The sequence below is a fragment of the Neofelis nebulosa genome, chromosome 13 (assembly GCF_028018385.1).
Source record: "Neofelis nebulosa isolate mNeoNeb1 chromosome 13, mNeoNeb1.pri, whole genome shotgun sequence".
In the NCBI taxonomy this organism is placed as follows: Eukaryota; Metazoa; Chordata; class Mammalia; order Carnivora; family Felidae; genus Neofelis; species Neofelis nebulosa.
Genome location: NC_080794.1, coordinates 21662858 through 21672467, shown reverse-complemented (window position 1 = coordinate 21672467; position 9610 = coordinate 21662858). Strand labels below are relative to the sequence as shown.

Genomic DNA, 9610 nt, shown 5'->3' with positions numbered 1-9610 from the left:
TCACCAAGTAGATGGAAAACAAAAGGGCAGAAATCAGTGCTGCAGGAAACAAATAGTAAATGACAGAAATCAAAAAAGCCCAAGTTGGTTCTATGAAAAAGAAACAAAGCACAAAGTACCAATATCAAGAAGTTCTAAAGCAAATATCACACCAGATGCTGCAGATAGGAGGGATATTAGAAACCAGTTGACACTTACTCCTTGGAAAGTTTGGGAGGTCAGAGCAAACTCCTAGAAAACAAAATGCCTTATCTAAATAGACACAAGAAGATATGGGAAATCAGAAAAATCCTATTTCCACTTAAGAAAGGAATCTGCAATGAAAACCCTTCTCACAAGGAAAACCCTACACCAGCTGTTGGCCTAGTACTTCTTCCCAAAAGTAAAGAACACACACAAAAACTCTTCTGGGAAAGCACAAGGAGTGCTTCTTCCTACGTTGTTTTAGGAGGCCAGCACGACCTTAAACCCAAACCCCAGCAAGGACGGCACAAGAGGGTGCAAGGGAACACCCACGTCTCTCTTGAATACACATGCAAGAATCTAAAGCACACTATTTACAAATGGAATCCAGTGCAAAGAGAATGCATAGACATCAGGTTTGGATTAATCTAGAAGGCAAAAGTTGTTTTAAGTTAAACCACAACATTACACAAATCACTTGTCCCCAAAGATGCACAAAACACATTTCAGAAAATTTAGTATTATTATTTCTTTGACGATTGTTAAAAAATCAGAGCAAACTAAAAATAGAGGAGAATTTTCATGTTTTGACACAACTATCTACGAGTGACGCCACGGCAAGTGTCATATGTACTGGTAAAATACTGAACTCTTTGGGGCACCTGAGTGGCTTCTAATCGGTGAAGCGTCTGACTCTTGATTTCAGCTCAGGCCATGATCTCACGGTTCATGACTTCAACCCTGGCATCAGACTCTGTGCTGACAGTGCGGAGTCTGCTTGGGATCCACTCTCTTTCCCCCCTCGCACTCCCCTTCCCATGCATGCTCTCTAAATCAATAAAGAAAGGAAGAAACTTTAAAAATATTAAGTATACAGAAAATTATGAAACCCTTCTCTCTCGTATCTGGAAGGAGACAAGGACACCTACTCTCACCACTTCCCTTCAACACAGTACTGGAGGCCCTAGCCAATCCAAGGCAAGAAACATACAAATGGTTATTGGATAGAAACCAAAGAAACCTACCACAAGGCAACACAGAGAACGTAAGGCAGACACACACTAGAATGTGAAAAGCTCTGCCGTTCACAGATGTATTCCACACATAGAAAGAACTCATTCAAATCAACAAAAACCAAAACACACAACCTAATACAAAGTGGCTTCCAAAAGGCAATTATTTCACAAAAGAAACATGTAACTGGCCAAGACACACACAGGGGCGTGTCCCACGAACACACCATACCTCCCAGCACCTGAGCCCCAGCAACCAGCTAACACACGAGAAGAGGCAATACCAGGCATCGGCCAGCCCTGAGCTCCCGCACGCTGTTGCTCGTGGGGAATAGACACGTGCCACCACTCACGCCCTGCTCTTCCAAGGCTACCCAATACGATGCATGTGGATCTGCAGGCAGCCTCTGCACAAACCGGAGCAGCCACAGCAGAAACAATAAACCGTGCTGTGCTCACACACTGGGCCTTCGACAGCAGGGGAGGACCAACAGAGCCACACAAGGAAAGCAGGTGCATTGAGCACACACAGCGCTCAAGGGTTGGCTCAACATGAGGCGAAGAACAGGCCAAAGCAATCGCTGGTGAAAGTCAAGACCATGGTTGCCTTTGGGGGACGTTCGGTGGGAGTCAGTAGGAGGTAGGAAGCACGGTAAGGTTCCATTTCTTCATCCAGGTGGTGGTTCCAAGAATGTGTTCGCTGAGTGAAAAATATGGAAGATCAGCTGAAAGTAGTGGCCTAGGATGTTCCAAACGTCCACCGCGTGCCACACAACTAGGCCGCTCTGTGCGGGCAGCTAACCCCCAAGAGAAGCAAGGAAGCCCCACCCATCTGAGTGCGGAGTCAGGAAAGGGCATCCAGAAGCCAGAGGAGCTACCGCCACACCCTAGTCGCCTCCAGCTGTTCCTCTGGGGGAGTCCACAACGCCTTCCTAAACATCATTGGCCACAAGACACTGAATGCAGAAGCAGCTGGAAGAATAAAGATCTTGCACTAAGCCAATGCCAATGCCAATGCCAATGCCACGCTTCTACACAGTGTTGTTCTGAAAACGTACGTATATTTTGCACGAAAGGTATGAGTACATTAATCTGTTCTAATTTATTGTCTTTAAGTGAATTCATCACATCTGAGATGCTCGGATTTGGTTTCGTCTCCTTAATGTTTGTTTTTGAGAGAGAGGCACAGGGCACGTGAGGGGAGGGGCAGAGGGAGAGGGACACAGAGAGTCTGAGACAAGTCCAGGCTGGCAGCTGGCAGCACAGAGCCCCGCATGGGGCTCTAAACCATCAACTGTGAGATCACCACCTGAGCCAGAGTCGGACCCTTAACACAGAGAGCCACCCAGGCGCCCGCTTCAATTCTCGGTTTAACCTCACCACAGTAGAGATCCAGAGACACAACCCCCACACACGAAGGTTCTCTGGGGCCCTCAATAATCCCCTGATGTCCAAGTGTCCCGACACCACCGAGTCTGAGAAACACTGACCCAGGGAACAAAGGACACTCTCCCCTTCTTCTCGTCAACTTCCCAAATTCTATAGGGTTTCGCCAGCTCACCACACTCTCTAGGGCCTGGCCCACAGGACGCAAGGGCCTAAGGCGGCCTTTGTTCGTGGCAGCCGCCTCGGGGGACAGAACGTGTGCAGCCTGTGCAGGGTCAGGGAACGGACAATGCGGGAAGGTCTCCGACAGCCTCTGTGAGGGCGGGCGGCACACTCCTCACACGACAGCCGCGGCTGAGGCGGGCACCCGGAGAACCCCCCAGAAGCCACTACCTGCAGTGAGAAGGGCCCTTACTGCCTGCCGAGCGGTTAAGCCAGCACTGCCACGGGAGGCGCCCCCACGCACACCCCACCGCCACAGAGCAGCCACCACGACTGACTCACGTGAGCCTGCGGGCGTCCACACGGACAGGACGGCCTTCCTCCCGAGGGTGGCCAATTGCTGTCCCCCAAGTGAGCAGAACCAGGGCTCCCCGAGCCACCCGGCCTCTCACGGCTGGCACTGTGGCCTCTGCGGGAGTCCGAGCGGCGCTGGGTCCACCAGAACTCACCTGCCTCAAACGGGACGGTCTTCGGAGAAACAGGGGCCCCAGGGCGACATCCTTGTAGGTGGAAGACTTGTAGCAAAGGAGAAGCCGGATGCTCAGAAGAGCACCTCCCTCGCCCTCCACAGCGCCTGCGGGCTCCTACCGCCTTCAAGAACCCGCCGGCCTCCTGCCCAACTCTCCGCCTGGCAAATGCACTGTGGCGCCAGCACCAAGAACCATGTGTAAGAACCATGTGTGGGCTAGGACCAAGGGAAACCTACTGCAGTGTTTCTCCAGAAAGGGGTGAAAAGTTCCTGGCACTGGCTTTTGTTGTCCTGTCCTTTGAAGCCAGTAGTGACACCTAGTTAACAGATTCTAACTTGCGGCCAACTCTCAGGTATTTGGAGAATGGCTTTGCTGCACCAGTCCTTGAGTGGGCTCGGTCCAGCACGTAGCAGATCCTGAAGAATATTGCCAATGGATGAAGTGTCTGCTCTGCAAGGTGAAGGCATCTGTATCCTCCAGTGTTTCGAGTTAGGCTGATGAACTGATGAAGATTGGGGGTGATGGTGGGGGTGGTCCAGAGCCCAAGACAAAGAAAGATTTCCTGAAGACGTCTTTCATACTAAAAAGGCGATTTTATTAAATGATGGGGACAGAACCTACATGCAAGAAAATCTGCACTGGGGTCCTGACGAGTAACTCATTATTACACACCATCAGGTTGGCAGGGTGTCACGGATAGGCTAAGTCTCTAAGCAGTGTTGGAAGCAAGTTTTCAGCGCCTTGAGGGACTAGGTGTGGCTAGGGAAATGGCCTTCATTACCACATAATAAAACCCAAGTCATGACACCCATTCAATGTATATGGGCGGGTGCATAAGCTTGGAGGAATACTGCCAGCATATGCCTTGGGGCAGTTGAAATAAATGAAGTTGACTGGAATGTTTTCAAGGTTGGGATAATGTTAGGCTTAGGTTGTGTTTTGCCCCTAGCAAAGGGTCATCACCATCACCGAGCAGCTAAGCTCCTAGAGGGGTGTCACTCTATCCGTTTCAGGGATTGTCAGTGGGCTATAATCAGTAAGGGAATTTAATTTTCATTTGCCTTAGCATCACACATTACCATGACAAGCGCTTAAGGCCCTTTTCTCTGTACTTAGGTGGTCAAGACTGTCCAAGGAATAACAATCATATCCCACCCAGGGTGGGAGGAGGGGCTAGCTTGTGCTTTACCCCTCAGCCTGCCTTATGCTCCCTCATCATATCCTCCCTGAAAAATGTCAAATTTGAAACCTTGAAGATGGATGAAGGTGGAAGGTCTCAACTTCTGTAGCTTCTTTGTGCTGAGTAGGGACATAGAGTCGTCGCTACCTATATGGCTCCTTATTGGTCTCTTGGGCAACGTACAGAGGAGTTACAAAAGGCAGTGGCGGCTGGATCCAAGGTGGGCCTTCTTGAGTAGAAAGGCTCATCATTTGGCTTCAATCAAGTGTAGTGATGGAGTCGGGAACAGGCAGGGAGCGTGGGACATCAGGCCGGTGGAGCCTTCCGGGCCCTCCCAGCCGGGTTCTAAGGGACTCCACGGCAGCCTTAGGGCGAGCGAATCCAGCCACCCGGCGCTTCCATCCCGACTGCCCCACCTGGTGCAATCCCACAGCGGAGAGCCCAGCGCCCACGGGGAACATCACCAGCCCGAGCCCGCTGCCCGAGCTGGGCGTCGTGAAATGCCAGGGGCCCTGGGGATGAGGGCTCCAGGGAGGGAAGAGGTCCAGGACCCAGGGAGCCCAGGCCTGTGGCGGAGTCGGAGTCTGGGGTGTCGCTGCCCCGGCCGCCCGCCCGCCCCCAGGCTCCTGGGTTCTCATATCCACCCACCCAGCCCCCACCCTTCAGCCCTCAGGCGCCAGTCCCTGATCCAGCACTCACCGCTGCCCCCCTCCGTGTGGGTGTGGGTGTGGGTGGTGTGTCAGGAAAGGTGCAAAGCTGGGGTATGGGTTCCAGCCGGTGCAGTGGGATTTGGACGGGTGCAGGGAGCAAGGAGTGTGCCTCTTGTGAATGACCTGGGGTGTGCGGGCCTGGGCGGTGTGGCCTGGCGGGGCCTGGCTAGGCCAGGCTGCTTTGCTGGCCCCGGAGGGGCCGAGGGAGCAGTGGCTGGGGTGTGTTTGGCCCAAGGAGCCGCGCTCCCTGGGGAGAGAGGGACACAGGGTGGGAGTGGCGGGGGCGGCGGGGGCCAAAGGAGAGGTGAAGGAGGCCAAAGGCAAAAGCCTACAGCACTCGGTATTCCCAGGCGGTCACCCATCCAAGTGCTAACCAGGCCCGACCTTGCTTAGCTTCGGAGAGAAGACGGGGTCAATCGCATTCATGCTGGTATGGCCATAGACGCCAGCAGCTGCCGCTGGGTGCCTGAAGAGCCTGCTCCAAGCCTCCCAAGCCCAGCGGTTGCCGCGCTTCCCCCATGCACCTGCCAGCCTGCTTGCCAGCTTGCTTGCCTGCCTGCCTGCCTGCCTCCATCCTCCGCCGCGGGCCCCGGGCGGGTGGCGGAGGCCGCGCAAGAGGACCATGGCAACGCGCTATGGACCAAGACCCGTCGTTCTCCAATCCCGGGACTCTTGCAGGATGCTGCCGGCTTGGCCCCACGCCCGCCACCGCTTCCATCCCGCACCGCACCGCACCGCACCACACCATGATGGGCTGCTCAGTGGGAAGAGGGTGGAAGCGAGCGTGGGGCATCAGGCCGGTCGAGCCTTCGGGGCCCGCCCAGCCGGGTTCTAAGGGCCTCCTCCCCAGCCTTGGGGCCAGCGCATCCAGCCACCCGGCCTTTCCCTCCCGACTGCTCCACCTGGTGCAATCCCACAGCGGAGTGCCCAGCGCCCCCGGGGAACATCACCAGCCCGAGCCCGCTGCCCTAGCTGGGCGTCTTGAAACGACAGGGGCCTGGGGATGAGAGCTCCAGGGAGGGAAGAGGTCCAGTACCCAGGGAGCCCAGGCCTGTGGTGGAGTCGGAGTCTGGGGTGTCGCTGCCCCGGTCGCCCCGCCCGCAGTCTCCTGGGTTCTCTTATCCACCCACCAAGCCCCCACCCTCCAGCCCTCAGGTGCCAGCCCCCGGTCCAGCCCTCACCGCTGCCCCCCTCCAAGCGGGTGCCGGTGTGGGTGGTGTGTCAGGAAAGTTGCAAAGCTGTGGGTGGGTTCCAGCCGATGCAATGGGATTTGGCCGGGTGCGGGGAGCTGGGAGCGGGCCCCTTGTGAAGTGGCCTGGGGTGTGTGGGTCCGGGGTCAGGGTGGGGCGGGGCGGGGCCTGACTAGGCCTGGCTCCTTTCTTGGCCTGGGAGGGGCCTAAGGAGCAGTGGGTGGGGTGTGTTTGGCCCCAGGCACCGCCCTCCCTGGGGAGAGAGGGACACAGGCAGGGAGGGGGGAGATGCGGCAGGAGCCAAAGGAGAGGTGAAGGAAGCCAAAGGCAAAAGCCAATGGCACGTGGTAATCCCAGGCGCTCTCCCATCCAAGTTCTAACCAGGCCGACCCCGCTCAGCTTCTGAGAGAAGACAGGGGTCGGTCACATTCATGCACGTATGGCCAAAGACGCCAGCGGCTGCCGCTGGGTGCCTCAAGAGCCTGCTCCACGCCACCCAAGCCCAGCGGTTGCCGAGCTTCCCCATGCACCTGCCAGCCTGCCTGCCAGCCTGCCTGCCTACCTGCCTCCACTCTCCGCCGCGGGTCCCGGGAGGGAGGCGGAGGCCGCGCAAGAGGACCCTGGCAACGCTCTGTGGCCCAAGCCCCGTCGTTCTCCAATCCCGGGACTCTTGCAGGATGCTGCCTGCTTGGACCAACGCTAGCCAACGCTTCCATCCCGCACCGCACAACACCGCCCCTCGCAGCCCGTACCACAACGCACCGCACCACACCACGATGGGCTGCGCAGTGGGAAGAGGGTGGAGGCAAGCGTGGGTCATCAGGCCGGTCGAGCCTTCCAGACCCGCCCAGCCGGGTTGTAAGGGCTTCCTCCGCAGCCTTGGGGCCAGCGCATCCAGCCACCTGGCCTTTCCCTCCGGACTGCTCCACCTGGTGCAATCCCACAGCCGAGTGCCCAGCGCCTCTGGGGATCATCACCAGCCCGAGCCCGCTACCCTAGCTGGGCGTCGTGAAACGCCAGCGGCATGGGGATGATGGCTCCAGGGAGGAAAGAGGTCCAGGACCCAGGGAGCACAGGCCTGTGGGGGAGTAGGAGTCTGGGGTGTCGCAGCCCCAGCCGCCGGGCCGCCGGCCCGCAGTCGCCTGGGTTCTCATATCCACCCAACCAGCACCCACCCTCAAGCCTTCAGGTGCCAGCCCCCGGTCCCGCCGTCGGGCTACTCACTGGCAAGAGGGTGGAAGCAACCGTGGGGCATCCAGCCGGCCGAGCCTTCCGGGGCCCGCCCCGCCGGGGTGTCGGCGCTTCCTCCCCAGCCCCAAGGCGAGCACAGCCAGCCACCCGGCCTTCTCCTCCCGTCTGCCCCACCTGGTGCATACCCACCCCGGAGGCTCCAGCGCCCCCAGTGAACATCAACAGCCCGAGCCCGCTGCCCTAGCGGGGCCTCGCGAAATGCCAGGGGCCCTGCCTGGGGATGAGGGCTCGAGGGAGGGGACAGGTCCAGGACCCAGGGAGCCCAGGCGTGTGGGGGAGTGGGAGTCTGGGGTCTCGCGCCCCGCCCGCCCGCTCCTGGGTTCTCGTATCCACCCACCCAGCCCCCACCCTCCAGTCCCCGGGCGCCAACCTTCGGTCCCGCCCTCACCGCACACCCCCCCACCCGTCCGTGCGGGTGCGGGTGCCGGTGTGGGTGGTGTCTCAGGAAAGGTGCAAAGCTGGGACGTGGCTTCCAGCCGGTGCAGTGGGATCTGGCCGGGTGCGGGGAGCGGGGAGCGTGCCCCTCGTGAAGTGCCGGTGGGGGGGACGGGGGGGTTGTGTGCGGGCTTGGGGTGCGTGGCGGGGCGGGGCGGGGCGGGGCCGGGCCAGGCCAGGCCAGGCTGCTTTGCTGGCCCGGGAGGGGCAGAGGGATCCGTGGCTGGGATGTGTTTGGCCCCAGCAGCCGCGCTCCCTGGGGAGAGAGGGACCCAGGGAGGGAGGGGGGGAGGGGCGGCGGGCGCCAAAGGAGAGGTCAAGGAGGCCAAAGGCCAAAGGCCAAAAGCGAAAAAGCCTACAGCACCCGGTATTCCCAGGCGGTCTCCCATCCAAGTACTAACCAGGCCCGACCCTGCTTAGCTTCCGAGATCAGACGAGATCGGGCGCGTTCAGGGTGGTATGGCCGTAGACGCGGGCGGCTGGCGCTGGGCGCCTCAAGAGCCTGCTCCACGCGTCCCCAGCCCAGCGGGTGCGGCGCTTCACCCGTGCACGCACCTGCCTGCCTGCCTGCCTGCCTGCCGCCGCCCTCCGCCGCGGGCCCCGGGCGGGTGGTGGAGGCCGCGCAAGAGGACCCTGGCAAGGCGCTGAGGCGCAAGCCCCGGCGTTCTCCGATCCCGGGACTCTTGCAGGCCGCTCCCGGCTTGGCCCCACGCCCGCCTCCGCTTCCATCCGGCACCGCACCGGACCGCACGTCACCGCACCAGGTCGGGCTACTCACTGGCAAGAGGGTGGAAGCGAGCGTGGGGCATCCGGCCGGCCGTGCCTTCCGGGGCCCGCCCCGCCGGGGTGTCGGCGCCTCCTCCCCAGCCCCAGGGCGAGCGCAGCCAGCCACCCGGCCTTCTCCTCCCGTCTGCCCCACCTGGTGCATACCCACCCCGGAGGCTCCAGCGCCCCCAGTGAACATCAACAGCCCGAGCCCGCTGCCCTAGCGGGGCCTCGCGAAATGCCAGGGGCCCTGCCTGGGGATGAGGGCTCGAGGGAGGGGACAGGTCCAGGACCCAGGGAGCCCAGGCGTGTGGGGGAGTGGGAGTCTGGGGTCTCGCGCCCCGCCCGCCCGCTCCTGGGTTCTCGTATCCACCCACCCAGCCCCCACCCTCCAGTCCCCGGGCGCCAACCTTCGGTCCCGCCCTCACCGCACACCCCCCCACCCGTCCGTGCGGGTGCGGGTGCCGGTGTGGGTGGTGTCTCAGGAAAGGTGCAAAGCTGGGACGTGGCTTCCAGCCGGTGCAGTGGGATCTGGCCGGGTGCGGGGAGCGGGGAGCGTGCCCCTCGTGAAGTGCCGGTGGGGGGGACGGGGGGGTTGTGTGCGGGCTTGGGGTGCGTGGCGGGGCGGGGCGGGGCGGGGCCGGGCCAGGCCAGGCCAGGCTGCTTTGCTGGCCCGGGAGGGGCAGAGGGATCCGTGGCTGGGATGTGTTTGGCCCCAGCAGCCGCGCTCCCTGGGGAGAGAGGGACCCAGGGAGGGAGGGGGGGAGGGGCGGCGGGCGCCAAAGGAGAGGTCAAGGAGGCCAAA

The 9610-nt window shown here is 60.3% G+C and overlaps 1 non-coding gene across 1 annotated transcript; it reads right to left on the bottom strand.

Moving 5' to 3' along the window:
* Positions 1-8392: 8392 nt before the first annotated feature.
* On the bottom strand, positions 8393-8511 carry LOC131494045 (5S ribosomal RNA). The gene has a single exon (XR_009253115.1). It is a non-coding gene; the product is annotated as a 5S ribosomal RNA (ribosomal RNA).
* Positions 8512-9610: the final 1099 nt, after the last annotated feature.